Source organism: Leopardus geoffroyi, chromosome B1, assembly GCF_018350155.1.
Source record: "Leopardus geoffroyi isolate Oge1 chromosome B1, O.geoffroyi_Oge1_pat1.0, whole genome shotgun sequence".
Classification (NCBI taxonomy): Eukaryota; Metazoa; Chordata; class Mammalia; order Carnivora; family Felidae; genus Leopardus; species Leopardus geoffroyi.
Genome location: NC_059327.1, coordinates 56,120,945 through 56,134,764, shown reverse-complemented (window position 1 = coordinate 56,134,764; position 13,820 = coordinate 56,120,945). Strand labels below are relative to the sequence as shown.

The 13,820-nt window shown below is 34.8% G+C and overlaps 1 protein-coding gene across 3 annotated transcripts in view; it reads left to right on the top strand.

The window, feature by feature from the left end:
* The window catches only part of GALNTL6 (polypeptide N-acetylgalactosaminyltransferase like 6), a 1,206,818-nt gene that overhangs the window by 310,996 nt on the left and 882,002 nt on the right, over positions 1-13,820 (top strand). The window lies entirely within an intron of this gene.

Here is a 13,820-nt window from a genome sequence, read left to right as displayed (position 1 = left end):
AAACCAGATTATGTTTTCACTTGCAGCTTCTCAAAGCTACAGAAACTCATTAACTCTCTTATTTCATCCCCAGATAACAACAGTTTTAATCAAAAAGTAATATAGTCTAGACATGAAAAATTCAGTTGGTATGACTTTATACACAAGAACAGTTCAAATAACAGAAATGTTTAGCTGAGGGCATCCGGGCGGCTCAGTTAAGCATCCGACTCTTGATTTCAGTTCAGTTCATGATCTCACGGTTTGTGAGTTTGAGGCCCACATCAGGCTCTGTGCTGAAAGCTCGGAGCCTGCTTGAGATTCTCTCTCTCCCTGTCTCTCTCTGCCCCTCTCCCATTTGCTCTCTCTCTCTCTCTGTCTCTCTCTCTCTCTCTCAAAATACATAAGTGAACATTTAAAAAGGAAGAAATGTTTAGCTGATGTTTGAGGCCAAGAGTGGTGACCTCCTGAATGAAATTATTCTGATTGTCCATTACAGTTCTGAAGAATATCTGGCCATAACTTTCAGATTAAATAAGGATGATCTCAGGTGTTCTACCGGAAGCAGCTGGATAATAGGAACCGTTGAAAGTTACTCCTAAACCTGATAATAAGACCAAGTGTTCAATGCCAAAGGTGCATCAGGAGCCTGAGCTGTGGACAGAGCTGAGTGGCTGGCTTTGGGAGTAGTCAATTAAATCATCAAGAGCCCAGATGAAAGGAACAGTGAGGACCTTGATCACTCACTGCAATGTAATATTCAAGAGGCTGAAACTGAGAAACCACCTACTCTTTCTGTTCAATTTTTCCTCCATTGAATGATGCTCTGGTGGAGGGTTGGTGGATCAGTATAGACATGGAGGTTATGTCACTCTTCAGGAACCCACAAACAAAAGGCTCCAGTAGTTTTATGGACCTGGGAGCCAGGAGGAAGGAGAAAGGGCAAGGTGGGAGCTAAAAAGTACTGAGCACTGAGTCATAAGGGGGAAAAGTCTCTAAGATTTTCTCCCTCCTCTCCTGAAAAAGGGAGCTTAACAGAGGCACCTGAACACTCGTACTTGTACTTAGATAAAGACACCTAGGAATGGAGGCACCAGGGCTAGGAATACAAATACACATAAAAAGATGGCCAGCTGTGGGTCCCTGAGTGCCTGGCTGCAACTCCCTTTAGAGACTGCACCACATTGGTTGTACACAGAGTCTGGTGTGGGGAGGGCAGCATTTCCCTGTGAGGCCTGTCAGGTAAAGCCTTTAAAGTTGACTATGGATGGACTTGAAAACGCACACATAGGTCTTTAATCAGAAATTGGTCTGCTTAGGATGAAGCAACTGCTCTTACTGAAGCTAAAGATTATATATCCTGTTGATTCCTGATTATACATCCTGATTTATTGAGGCATGTATTAGATAAGATGGGGTACTATAAATTACTGTGCAAGTCTAAAGGCATTTATACATCATAAATCTGTTATGGTTAATGTAATCATAATGGATCTCTCTCTCTCTCTCTCTCTCTCTCTATATATATATATATATATATGTGTGTGTGTGTGTATATATATATATATATATATATATATATATATATATAAAATAGTATTTTATAATTACAAAGAAATCTACTTTCATTTATTTGCAATATATACACTATATACCTATAGACAAGTCTATTCTTTTCCTGCAGCCAACTAAGGAAGAACTGTGTACAATTTTGCACCTGTCTTGATAACCATCAGGATTCAAATGTCCTTCATGTAGATTTAGAGTTCCTCTTCACACTGTGGAGTTAGCAATAGCTTTTTAATATTTGCAAGAGAAAAATTAATCTCCTTTTGAGAGAGCAGCAGTTATCAGAGTTATCCTGAGCTAATCTAGGGTACGACCGCCAGAAGGGAAGACCTCTTGGCATTCCTCGTCAGATGCCTTAGCTTGATCCTCCCACGGGCCCCCATATTCCAGTCAAAAAAGCAGATACTCTGGGACTAGTCCAAGGACACGTGGGCCAGGTTTTTGGAAATTCAACCAGGGCCATTGGTGGAGAAAGTTCCTGAAAATTTTTATGAATCTGGATTTTAATGTGAGGGCTTGCCGAACCAGAGAGAAGTAAAAATACCTAGTAGTTCAAGAGAAATTGACCTAAACTGAAGGACAAATTTCTTGTGAAATATAAAGACATGAATCAGAAGCCAGGAACTGGAAATCCATAAGGAAATAAGGTTCCTTTAAATGGAGACTAGGAAACAAAGTAGTAAAAAATAGGGCTTTATTAATTAGGTAGCAACAAATAGCAAACAGCATGATTTGTCAAGAAAGACACACTCCTCATATGCATCTTATGAAAAATCAATTCAGGTGTCCTTGACTTTGTTTTATATTTTATGTGTACTGTTCAGACAACTCCAAATAGGTAGAATTTGAATAATCTTTATCCATGTCTGAGTCTGTTTTGTGTTACCTGAATTGTACATCTGTGATTCTCCACCTTATCTTGTTTGAAAGTCTACCTATGCCCTATAGATATTGACCAATATTAATATAGAAGTGGGTTGGTAGTCCTGACTAGTGAATGGAAAACCTCCTCTGTGAGAACTTCTAATGATTAACCTGTGCACTGCATACTTGTGGCATAAAAATTTACAGTATTTTCAAATGAAGGAAGCCCATGGTGAAAGATTAACATAAACATACCCATAATAGTGAAAACCAAAGGACCCTGGTAGATGCAAAAACATCCCTGAGAATACCTCCACAACTGATGAATTCCATATATGACAGCTTTTGCCTTATGGTTTCAAAAATTGCAAAGCTCATATGAAAACAAATTGCCCTGAGAGAGTTAACAAATGTAACACAGTTCATACATTGCCATTTGGATTCTATAATAAAAAAAATGGAAATAGACTGCCAATTAAATGAGATTTCAATGTTTTAAGAGAGAAAAGAAACTTAATGGCAAGATCCAATCATTATTTAACAGGATACCCAGATTATAAATAGAATTAAACAGGAATTCTAGAAATAAAAATATGGTCTTTGAAATAAAAAAAAATGAACATTAGAAGAGTTTAACATTAGACTGAAAACAGATGGAATAATTAATGATTTGGAACATAGATCTATGGAAATATAGGATAAAGTGATAAAGACAGGAAAGATAGGAATTAGAAGTTAAACATAAAAGGGAATAAAGTAATTGCTCCAAAAATACCTCGGTAGGTGTTTGAGAAGAAGAGGGTAGAGCAAATGACAATGGGAAAGTCTTTAAAGAAAATGTGCAATGATTTTTTTTAATTAAAGAAATGAGCAAGACCTTACATTTAGAGGAAAAGAGAAAAACAAAACAAACAAAAAAAAACAGTGTCGCAAAAGAAAATAAAGAAAAGTCATATGTTGATACCTCATAGTAAAATTGCATAGTATCAATAATAATGAGAAAATGTTAGATGCTTACAGAGGAAAAATAGATTATCTATGTAAAGTTAACAAAGAGACATCTATTTTTTTAATTTTTTTAACGTTTTATTTATTTTTGAGACAGAGAGAGACAGAGCATGAACGGGGGAGGGGCAGAGAGAGAGGAAGACACAGAATCGGAAGCAGGCTCCAGGCTCTGAGCCATCAGCCCAGAGCCCGACGCGGGGCTCGAACTCACGGACCGCGAGACCGTGACCTGAGCTGAAGGCGGACGCTTAACCGAAGGAGCCACCCATGCGCCCCTAGAGACGTCTATTTTTTATTAGTAAACAAAAAATCATTGCGTATATAATGAATAATACCTTAAAAGTACTGAATTAAGTAATTTCAATTGTCACATATGTGAGAAAAGCTCATTCAAGATCAAGTATGAAATAAAGATTTTCTTGAGACAACAAGAACACTTATTTTACAAATTACATGCCCTTTTCAAAATAAGCAACAAGTAATTGAATCTACACAGTTCAACAGTGGAAAAAGAAAAAAAGTGTAAGTGAAAGAAGGTTTTGAAAATTTGGTATTTGGCAAACATTAATAAGTATCAATTGTAAAAAAAATTGCTAAGGATTTAAAAACTAAAGCATATAAGCTGGTAATTATACCTTGGAGAACAATTGGCAATAGTAAAGTTGAAGATTTAGATACCTTTCAAAGGTGCAATGACATTTCTTGGTCTATTCAGGTGTTAAAAACAGATATGAAAAAGAAACCTTTATATATTCCAGATAAGAGGAAATGGCTTAGCAAAAGAGATTTCAGATAAATACTTAGGTAAACACTAGTTAGTTATGAGTTGTTTTCTGAGGCAGGATCCAAACTCATTTTCTTGTCTTTAATTTACCAGTGAAAATAAAGCTTGGCATAATTTGGTATGCCTGGAGTAGGGACCTTCCTCAAGGCATTAATGGTTAAGTGTTTAAAATCTGCTTCAAGATTCCAAGGGAGGATTTAGAAATTTCATGTAGAGTTTGCCTAAAACATCCTGTTATTCCAAGAATCCACTAAAAATATCTTTGTATTAGGTATTAGATATTTCTTTAAATTTTTTTTTTTGTTTATTTAAAATTGTTGAGAGGGAGGGAGACAGAATGCAAGCAGGGGAGGAGCAAAGAGAGAGGGAGACAGAGAATCTGAAGCAGGCTGTAGGCCCTGAGCTGTCAACACAGAGCCTGACATGGGGCTCAAACCCACAACAGTGAGATCATAACCTGAGCCAAAGTCAGATGCTTAACCGACTGAACCATCCAGGCACCCGCATATTAGATATTTCTAAATCTTTTCAGACCATGTGAGAAACATATCTGTCCATTAGATGGTAATTGGTTTTCTAAATAAAGGAGCCCCCCAGCCGCCGGTAGTATTATAGTCTGTCTTTGGGGTTTTATACCCTATTGGAACTAACATGTCAAGAGACATATGGAATCCTCTTGAGAACTAACTAAATGTAGTGAATGTAATAGCAAATTATCTATATACAGGATGGTACTGAACATCCTAGAAAATTTAAATTCTTTCAGTCAATACTAAACACTAAAAGAAAGTAAGACTCTATGAAGTTTTGGGGCATTATAACTTAAGTGTATGGTTGAGCTCTCCAAGTAAAAGCAAAGAGATAACCTCTAAAGAAGGCAAATCATAGGCCAACATAATTTTGGGTCATTTCTGAATGGAAACATTTCATGTGACCAAATGCAGCAAATACTATGATCAAAATGAATGTGTGTGTGTGTGTGTGTGTGTGTGTGTGTGTGTGTGTGTGTGTTGTAATGAGAAGTTTTGGTGGAGAGGTTAGGGAATGGTCCTAGAATTGGTTTGTCCCTAGAGGACGGAAGGACAGATCCAGAGAAAACAATATGAAGATGTCTTCAATAGATTAATCAAGATAGTATTGCAGCCTAGGATATGACTCAGGGCCACTTGTAAACCATTTAGCTTAAATGTGGCTAAAACCTTCTAAGTAGTAGTGGAGTGACCAAGTTGTGAAGCAGTGTGTAGCTTTGTCACTGAAAATTTTTGCAATCCTGCAGACAAACCACTTAATGGAGATAAATGTCAACCTCTCAGCAATTGCATCTTGGTGGTGAAGAATAAGTAGCTCCGGACAGAAGCAATTCAAACGGCTGTGAGGCAGAAATGAATCAAATGGATGAGAACCAAAAGGAATAAAGTCTCAATTTACTGCTTGGTTGGCCTGGCCAAAGGCAGCTGAGGCCTGGAGGCCTGAACAGAAAGGTCTGTGCAGAAGACCTGAGCTCTCAAGGAACATGGTTGAAGTCAGTCCAAAGGCTTCACTGGGTGAGACCAAGTATACAAATCCTTATGGGATTTGAAGAAAAAGGTCAAAAGAAAAATTAAGCCCACAAATATTTTCGTTTCATAAATTAAAAAAAGATTTTGTTAAAGACTTATGAAAGAAAGAACTTATTAAATAAAAAGAAAATTGACACATTTATAACCCAGATTTGACCATTGATTGGTAAGATGTTTCTGTCTTTGAAAGAGTAAAACAGAATGGTTTCTCCTCTTTCATGGCTTGTCTTGGATTGTCAGATATTCAGGAGGTTCCTCCCCTCCCCCTTTCTTGATTATTTTGAATTGCAAGTCTTTTAATAATATAATCCTTTTTTGGTCTATGTTATATGTTTTGTTCAATATTGGACAGGACCAAGATGAAAATAAAAATGTAAGATTTTCTTCTTTCTGTTTTGAATAATTTACTTAAGAATTGTACTCAACAGTTGATCACATTAAGACAAGGGAATAATAGAGTTGGAAAAATTATTGGAGTCCATTAATCCAGCTGTCATTATAATTGATGTGTTATCAAAATTCTTCAAAGAAGATGGGATGAACTGTGGGAAAAGATGTTTGGAGAAAGCAGTGATAGTACTTTCACAATATTTAGTTAGTCACTAGCATTTTAAAAAAAAATCAAAAGAAAAAGTGTTTCTATTTTATGATGTGCTACATTAGTCAACAAGTATTTTCTGCCAGAAATCTTCCTAGAGAGCTGTAGGAGCAATCCAACCCTACCAGAGAAACCAGTTATTTATAAAACAGTGCTTTAAATTTAAAGAGTATTTTGATTATACAGAATTGAATTCAGAGCACTGAATGGTTTCTAACCTAACTTCCGTATTTGAGAAAAGAGATTATGTTCCTTTTTTGTTGTTTGCTACATACCTACAGAAATTATTGCTTTCAATAAAACTTTGCAAATTGGGAGATGGATATAGAAGTTTTGGATCCGATTATACTGTCATCCACAACTCCCAAAGAAAAACAGGACTGCTTTTCATTATGATGAATACGTATGGGATGAAAACCACCTATGAGAAAAGGAAATGGGGCTGGCAATCAAATTATTTTTCAGCCTCGACATTATCAAGGATATGTTTAAAAACTCTTTTTTCTTAGTGTAGTAATCTCATGTAACCATGTGCAACATGAATTCAAGGACTGTGTTTCCCCCATTGTGGTTGGAAATACCATTTGGAAGCTTTGAAGAGCCTTCTTCTTGCAGGTAATAAGCTTCATTAGATGATCACTCAGAGGAATTTTGATACAGTGCCAAAAAACAATTTTCCACAAAACACTACTTTGGAGAATTCTGGAGTAAGATAAATTGTTGTGTGCAACATTTTTATCTTCCTAGAAACATCTATGAAAGAACTTTTTGGCAGTAAAACAAAGCAGACCAACTAGCTGGGTCTTGAAAATTTACGCTACCAAAGATAGAAATGATACAAGCAGCTTCTATGTTTATATCTAAACCACATTAGTGAGTAAAATATGTATCTCTAAAAATAAAAATTTTTTAAATTTATGATAGATTATTGTTAGTTTTAATTTCTTGTGGAATTTTAATAAGTGGGAAAGAGTAAAGAAAGCATGAGCTTAATTTAAGGAAAACTTTTATTTTTCTGTTTAATAGTGAGAAATGTAGTGTTTCCTTTTCTCTTGCTCTAATTTTTACTATAACTTACAATTTGAGATTTTTGATTAATACTACTAAAATATTCACTATACATTTTGAATTTTTATTTTAATTATTTTTTGAAATTGTAGCTTTATAACTATAGTAAGAATTTGGGTATAATTTTATATTGAAGGGTTTCTGCTCACTGTCTATCTTGGATAGTATTGCTTATATATATTCTTGAATTCTTTATTTTGATTCATCTTTCACCTAGAATATGTAAGTAACTTGTTTTTCAAGGTCTTAGCGTTTTAAGAATGTTTTGTATCAGTTCAGTATGAATGGCTCTGCTCTGCACTATATCCAACGTGTTTTTTGGATTCAGTAAGCATGCTTTTTTCATTGGTCTCACATTCTGATCTCATTTTTCTCATTTAATGAATTTATGATGTACCATTATATATATATATTATTTTATTAATATTACTATAATTATATACTATATATTTATATAATTTTATATACTATATAATTTTATATACTATATAATTATATAATTCTATTTAATATTGCTGAATATCTTACTAATTTTTTCTGGAACTTACTTCTGCTTTTGATTTGACATTTTCTTAGATAATTTCCTTTCTTGAACTACAGGGTTTCCAAATATTCAAACATCATTTTTGTTTTTGGTATATTTATCCATGAGTGACATTTATATTATTTAATTAATGTTATTTGGTGCAGTAGAAATACATGTTGTACCAAGAAGAAAATATGCGAGAGAAAAATAGCTCTTAAAATCAGACATTTCATTTCAACCTCTTTTTATACAGAAATACAACGTATGAAGTGTTAAGATGTACATGTGAATCTCAGTTCAGAAATGTCTGTTAGTTTGCTTCTTAAACATTTGACATGCCCCTGCCCGCAGAACTGTGGATACTGCTTTGGATTAGATACTTCAATAGAAATCAAAGATAAATTTACACAGGTTGAGTATTAACAGTTTGCCTTATGAAACCCTTTGCAAAGACATAATGGACTACATGTTGATGCCTAAACTCTTCATGAAATGTACTGACACTTAAAATTCTCTTTTTAAAAAAATTTTTTTTTCAACGTTTATTTATTTTTGGGACAGAGAGAGACAGAGCATGAACGGGGGAGGGGCAGAGAGAGAGGGAGACACAGAATTGGAAACAGGCTCCAGGCTCTGAGCCATCAGCCCAGAGCCTGACGCGGGGCTCGAACTCACGGACCGCGAGATCGTGACCTGGCTGAAGTCGGACGCTTAACCGACTGCGCCACCCATGCGCCCCTTAAAATTCTCTTGAGACTAGCAGATGGCCAATGCAGATGGGACCCTTTTAGAGTCCTCTCTTTTTGAAGTGTTCTAGCACAATGCTTTTTATGGTAATAGGTACCTGTGTGTTGAGATTTAAGCTACTTAACTGTATTTTTCTTTTGTTGAGTGACTAACTTTTTAATTTTTTTTTAACTATAAAATGACAACTACTCAGTCTCCTTATTGTTGAGACACAGTTATTGGCACAAAAAAGAGCTCAGAGATTTTGAGCTGTCAGAAGAAAAATGTCAGAACAAGTTACATTTTATCATTGTGAAGACCCAGCAATTAACAATTTAACTAGGATTAGTGGCATTTGTTTTAAAAAGAAAAGATGATGAATACTTAACAGATATTCTCTTAGAAGTTTAAAGAAATAATAAGCATAGCTGCTTCATTGTTAAGATACATGATTCTTTTTTTTTTTTAATTGTATACCCAATATGTAACTTAGATGTTATATGGGACCTGCCTGGTATAGAAACTTGAATAAACTTTGGATCCCACAGTTTCATGCCATATTAGTATTGAGGGACTCTCAAAATTTCTGTGATTTCTCGCTTACTGATGACATACTTCTCTGCTAACATGGCTCACTCTCACCAATTTTCCCCAAGAAAACACACCCACCAACCTGTTTGTGAATGTAATAATTTTATAAATGTTTTGCTGATTTATGTATTTTACACGGTGAGGTTACATTATGAACTGTTCTCGGGCCTCCTTCTCCTTTATTTGTGCCATCTCTTTTATTTTCTTCCTTTCCTAGAGTGACACAAAGTTATCACCTTATATTACATAGATCATTTCTTCCCCAGATCAGGATCTGTGTCTGTGTCTCAAACTCAGTACCATCGCCTCGTTAGTGTTTTCTCCCAGAAATTATAGTTCTCTTTCTGATTACAGCTGTTAATGTAATAGTATTAAAGAGATTTATCAAACATCCTGAAGAAAACCTTCTAGAATAGCACAGGAAGGTATAGAACTGACATAAAAATGCCGAAAGGAATCAAAAGGACTTTGAGGAAGTGTTTTAGTTCAAAGTACACAGAAAAGAGCTTAGTGAAGATGGCACAAAATTGAAAAATTATAGAGAGCAACAAAAATTCACTTTTTTTCTTCCATTTTCTCAGACTCAAGCTACTAATGCAAATATGGCTTTAGTAAAAATTGGTTGGATGAGCAGATAGTAAGAAATTAATGTTATCTATAGGAATGAGTTTCCATGTTAGATTATTTCCATTTTAGAACTCTAATATATTCTTTGAAATGTAAGAATAGAACAGATAATATGAGGCACCTGGGTGGCTCCATAAGTGAAATGTCTAACTTCAGCTCCGGTCATGATCTCATGGTTTGTGAGTTCAAGCCCTGCATCAAACTTTGTACTGATAGCTCAGAGACTGGAACCCGTTTCAGATTCTGTGTCTCCCTCTCTCTCTGCCCCTCATCCTTTGCCCCCATCTTTCACTTTGTCAAAAATAAATAAAACAAAAATTTAAAAAATATGTATATAACAGATAATATTACTCTTTGAGTAATAATGAAATATGGAATATATCTGGCACTTTCAAAATGGTAGAAAAGACAAATGGACGACAGAACAGTAAGCTTGAAATAAATATCTTAGAAAATTTAAGATATACGATTAAATAAAAGAAGTTTGAATACTAATAAAGTAGGAAATGATAGTGAAGAGTAAGAATGTATTATAGAGAATGTTAATGCCCAATTATTTTCATTTTCTTCTTATGGCAGATTTTCCTGAAAAACAGAGCCAATCAAAGCCAATGAATGTCCAGGATTTCAACTAATCCTCTAAGTTTTCAACTCTTACAGATAAAATTAAATAGAGGATATGAATTATATGCCAGTATTTGTTGAAAAAGAGTTGAAAGGGTCTACTTTTAATAAGTTGAAATACACCAGGAAGCAATATAAATGCTAACTAATACTGCTATGTAACTGGCTCTTCTTTAGATTTTACATGTGCTATTCCATGATTATCTTATGATTTTATCATCATATAAAAGTAATTTTTAGGGGAGACCAAACTGATATAAATAGCTAATGCACTGGACACTTAACTTCAATATTAGGTTTTCAAACAATCAAATCATCATCCAGAATTAAAATAAGGTAATTTGGTACCTAAGAACATATTATCCTGCAATATGTTTTTTTTTTAATGCCACAAGTTAATGAAAATTGGCAAAACTACAGCCCATGTGTGAAAAACTGGGGTTTTAGTTGACTATTATTATCCAAAATCAACTTTAAGACAAACATAAGGGTTGAAATATATCTCTAGAACATGAAAGTAGTGTCACCATTATTCTCTCCTGCAATCAATACACAAGTGGAGTATGTGTCCGGTGCTTAAGAGCACTCTGAAAGACATTAATTTAATTCTGCAACAAAAGTAGAAAGATATGTCAATGCAATAGAATCCTTAGGGTTGTCCATATAGAGTATCATGTCATCTACGAAGAGTGAAAGTTTGACCTCCTCCTGGCCGATTTGGATGCCTTTTATTTCTTTGTGTTTTGTGATTGCAGAGGCTAAGACTTCCAATATTATGTTGAATAATAGTGGTGACAGTGGACATCCCTGTCTTGTTCCTGACCTTAGGGGGAAGGCTCTCAGTTTTTCCCCATTGAGGATGATATTAGAATTGGGTCGTCCATATATGGCTTTTATGATCTTGAGGTATGCTCCTTCTGTCCCTACTTTCTTGAGGGTTTTTATCAAGGGTTTTTATCAAGAAACGATGCTGTATTTTGTCAAATGTTTTCTCTGCATCAATTGAGAGGATCACATGGTTCATGTCCTTTCTTTATTGATGTGATGAATCACGTTAATTATTTTGGGGATATTGAACCAGCCCTGTATCCCAGGTATAAATCCCACTTGGTCGTGGTGAATAATTTTTTTACTGTATTGTTGGATCCGGTTGGCTAATATCTTGTTGAGGATTTTTACATCCATATTCATCAGGGAAATTGGTCTATAGTTCTCCTTTTTAGTGTGCTTTTTGTCTGGTTTTGGAATAAAGGTAATGCTGGCTTCATAGAATGAGTTTGGAAGTTTCCTTCCATTTCTATTTTTTGGAACACCTTCAAGAGAATAGGTGTTAACTCTTTAAATGTTTGGTAGAATTCCCCTGGAAAGCCATCTGACCCTGGACTGTTGTTTTTTTGGAAGATTTTTGATTACTAACTCAATTGTTTACTGGTTATGGGTCTGTTCAAATTTTCTATTTCTCCCTGTTTCAGTTTTGGTAGTGTATATGTTTCTAGGAATTTGTCCATTTCTTCCAGATTGCCCATTTTATTGGCATATAATTGCTCATAATATTCCTTATTATTGTTTTCATTTCTGCTGTGTTGGTTGTGATCTCTCCTCTTGCACTCTTGATTTTGTTTATTTGGGTCCTTTCCTTTTTCTTTTTGATCAAACTGGCTAGTGGTTTATCAGTTTTGTTAATTCTTTCAAAGAACCAGCTTCTGGTTTCATTGATCTGTTCTACTGTTTTTTTTTTTTGTTTTGACAGCTTTAATTTCTGCTCTAATCTTTGTTATTTCCTGTCTTCTGCTGGTTTTGGGTTTTATTTACTGTTCTTTTTCCAGCTCTTTACGGCATAAAGTTAGGTTGTGTATCTGAGATCTTTCTTCCTTCTTTAGGAAGGCCTGGATTTGTATATACTTTCCTCTTATGACTGCCTTTGCTGTGTCCCAGAGGTTTTGGGTTGTGGTGTTACCGTTTTCATTGGCTTCCATATACTTTTTAATTTCCTCTTTAACTTCTTGGTTAGCCCATTCATTCTTTAGTAGGATGTTCTTCAGTCTCCAAATATTTGTTACCTTTCCAAATTTTTTCTAGTGGTCGATTTCAAGTTTCATAGCATTGTGGTCTGAAAATATGCACAGAATGATCTTGATCTTTTTGTACTTGCTGAGGACTGATTTGTGTCCCAGTGTGTGGTCTATTCTGGAGAATGTCCCATGTGCACTGGAGAAGAATGTATATTCTGCGGCTTTAGGATGAAATGTTCTGAATATATCTGTTAAGTCCATCTGGTCCAGTGTGTCATTCAAAGCCATTGTTTTTTGTTGATTTTTTTTTTAGATTATCTGTCCATTGCTGTGAGTGGAGTGTTGAAGTCTCCTATTATTATGGTATTACTATCGATGAGTTTCTTTATGTTTGTGATTCATTGATTTATGTATTTGGGTTCTTCCACATGACACATAAATGTTTACAATTGTTAGGTCTTCTTGGTGGATAGACCTCTTGATTATGATATAATGCCCTTCTGCATGTCTTGATACAGTCTTTATTTTAAAGTCCAGATTGTCTGATATATATATGGCTACTCTGGTTTTCTTTTGTTGACCATTAGCATGATAGATGGTTCTCCATCCCCTTATTTTAAATCTGAAGGTGTCTTAGGTCTAGAGTGGGTCTCTTGTAAACAGCATATAGATAGATCTTGTCTCTTTATCCATTCTGTTACCCTATGTCTTTTGATTGGAACATTGAGTCCATTGACGTTTAGAGTGAGTACTGAAAGATAAGAATTTATTACCATTATGATGCTTGTCGAGTTGGAGTTTCTGGTGGTATTCTCTTGTCCTTTGTAATCTTTGTTGCTTTTGATATATATATATATGAAATATGAATATATGTATAATATGAATATATTATACATATTTATAATATGTATAATATGTATACATATGTATAATATGAATATATTATACATATATTCATATATATGTATTCAATATATATATAATATACATATATGTGTTCAATATATAATATGAATATATATACATATATTCATCTTTTCTCCCCTCAGAGAGTCCCCCTTAAAATTTCCTGCAGGGCTGGTCACAAACTCCTTTAATTTTTGTTTGCTTGGGAAACCTTTTATCTCTCCTTCTATTTTGAATGACAACATTGCTGGATAAAGAATTCCTGGCTGAATATGTTTTTGATTCAGCATATTGAATATACCCTGCCACTCCCTTCTGGCTTGCCAACTTTCTGTGGATAGGTCTGTGGCAAACCTAATCTGTCTTCCCTTGTAAGTTA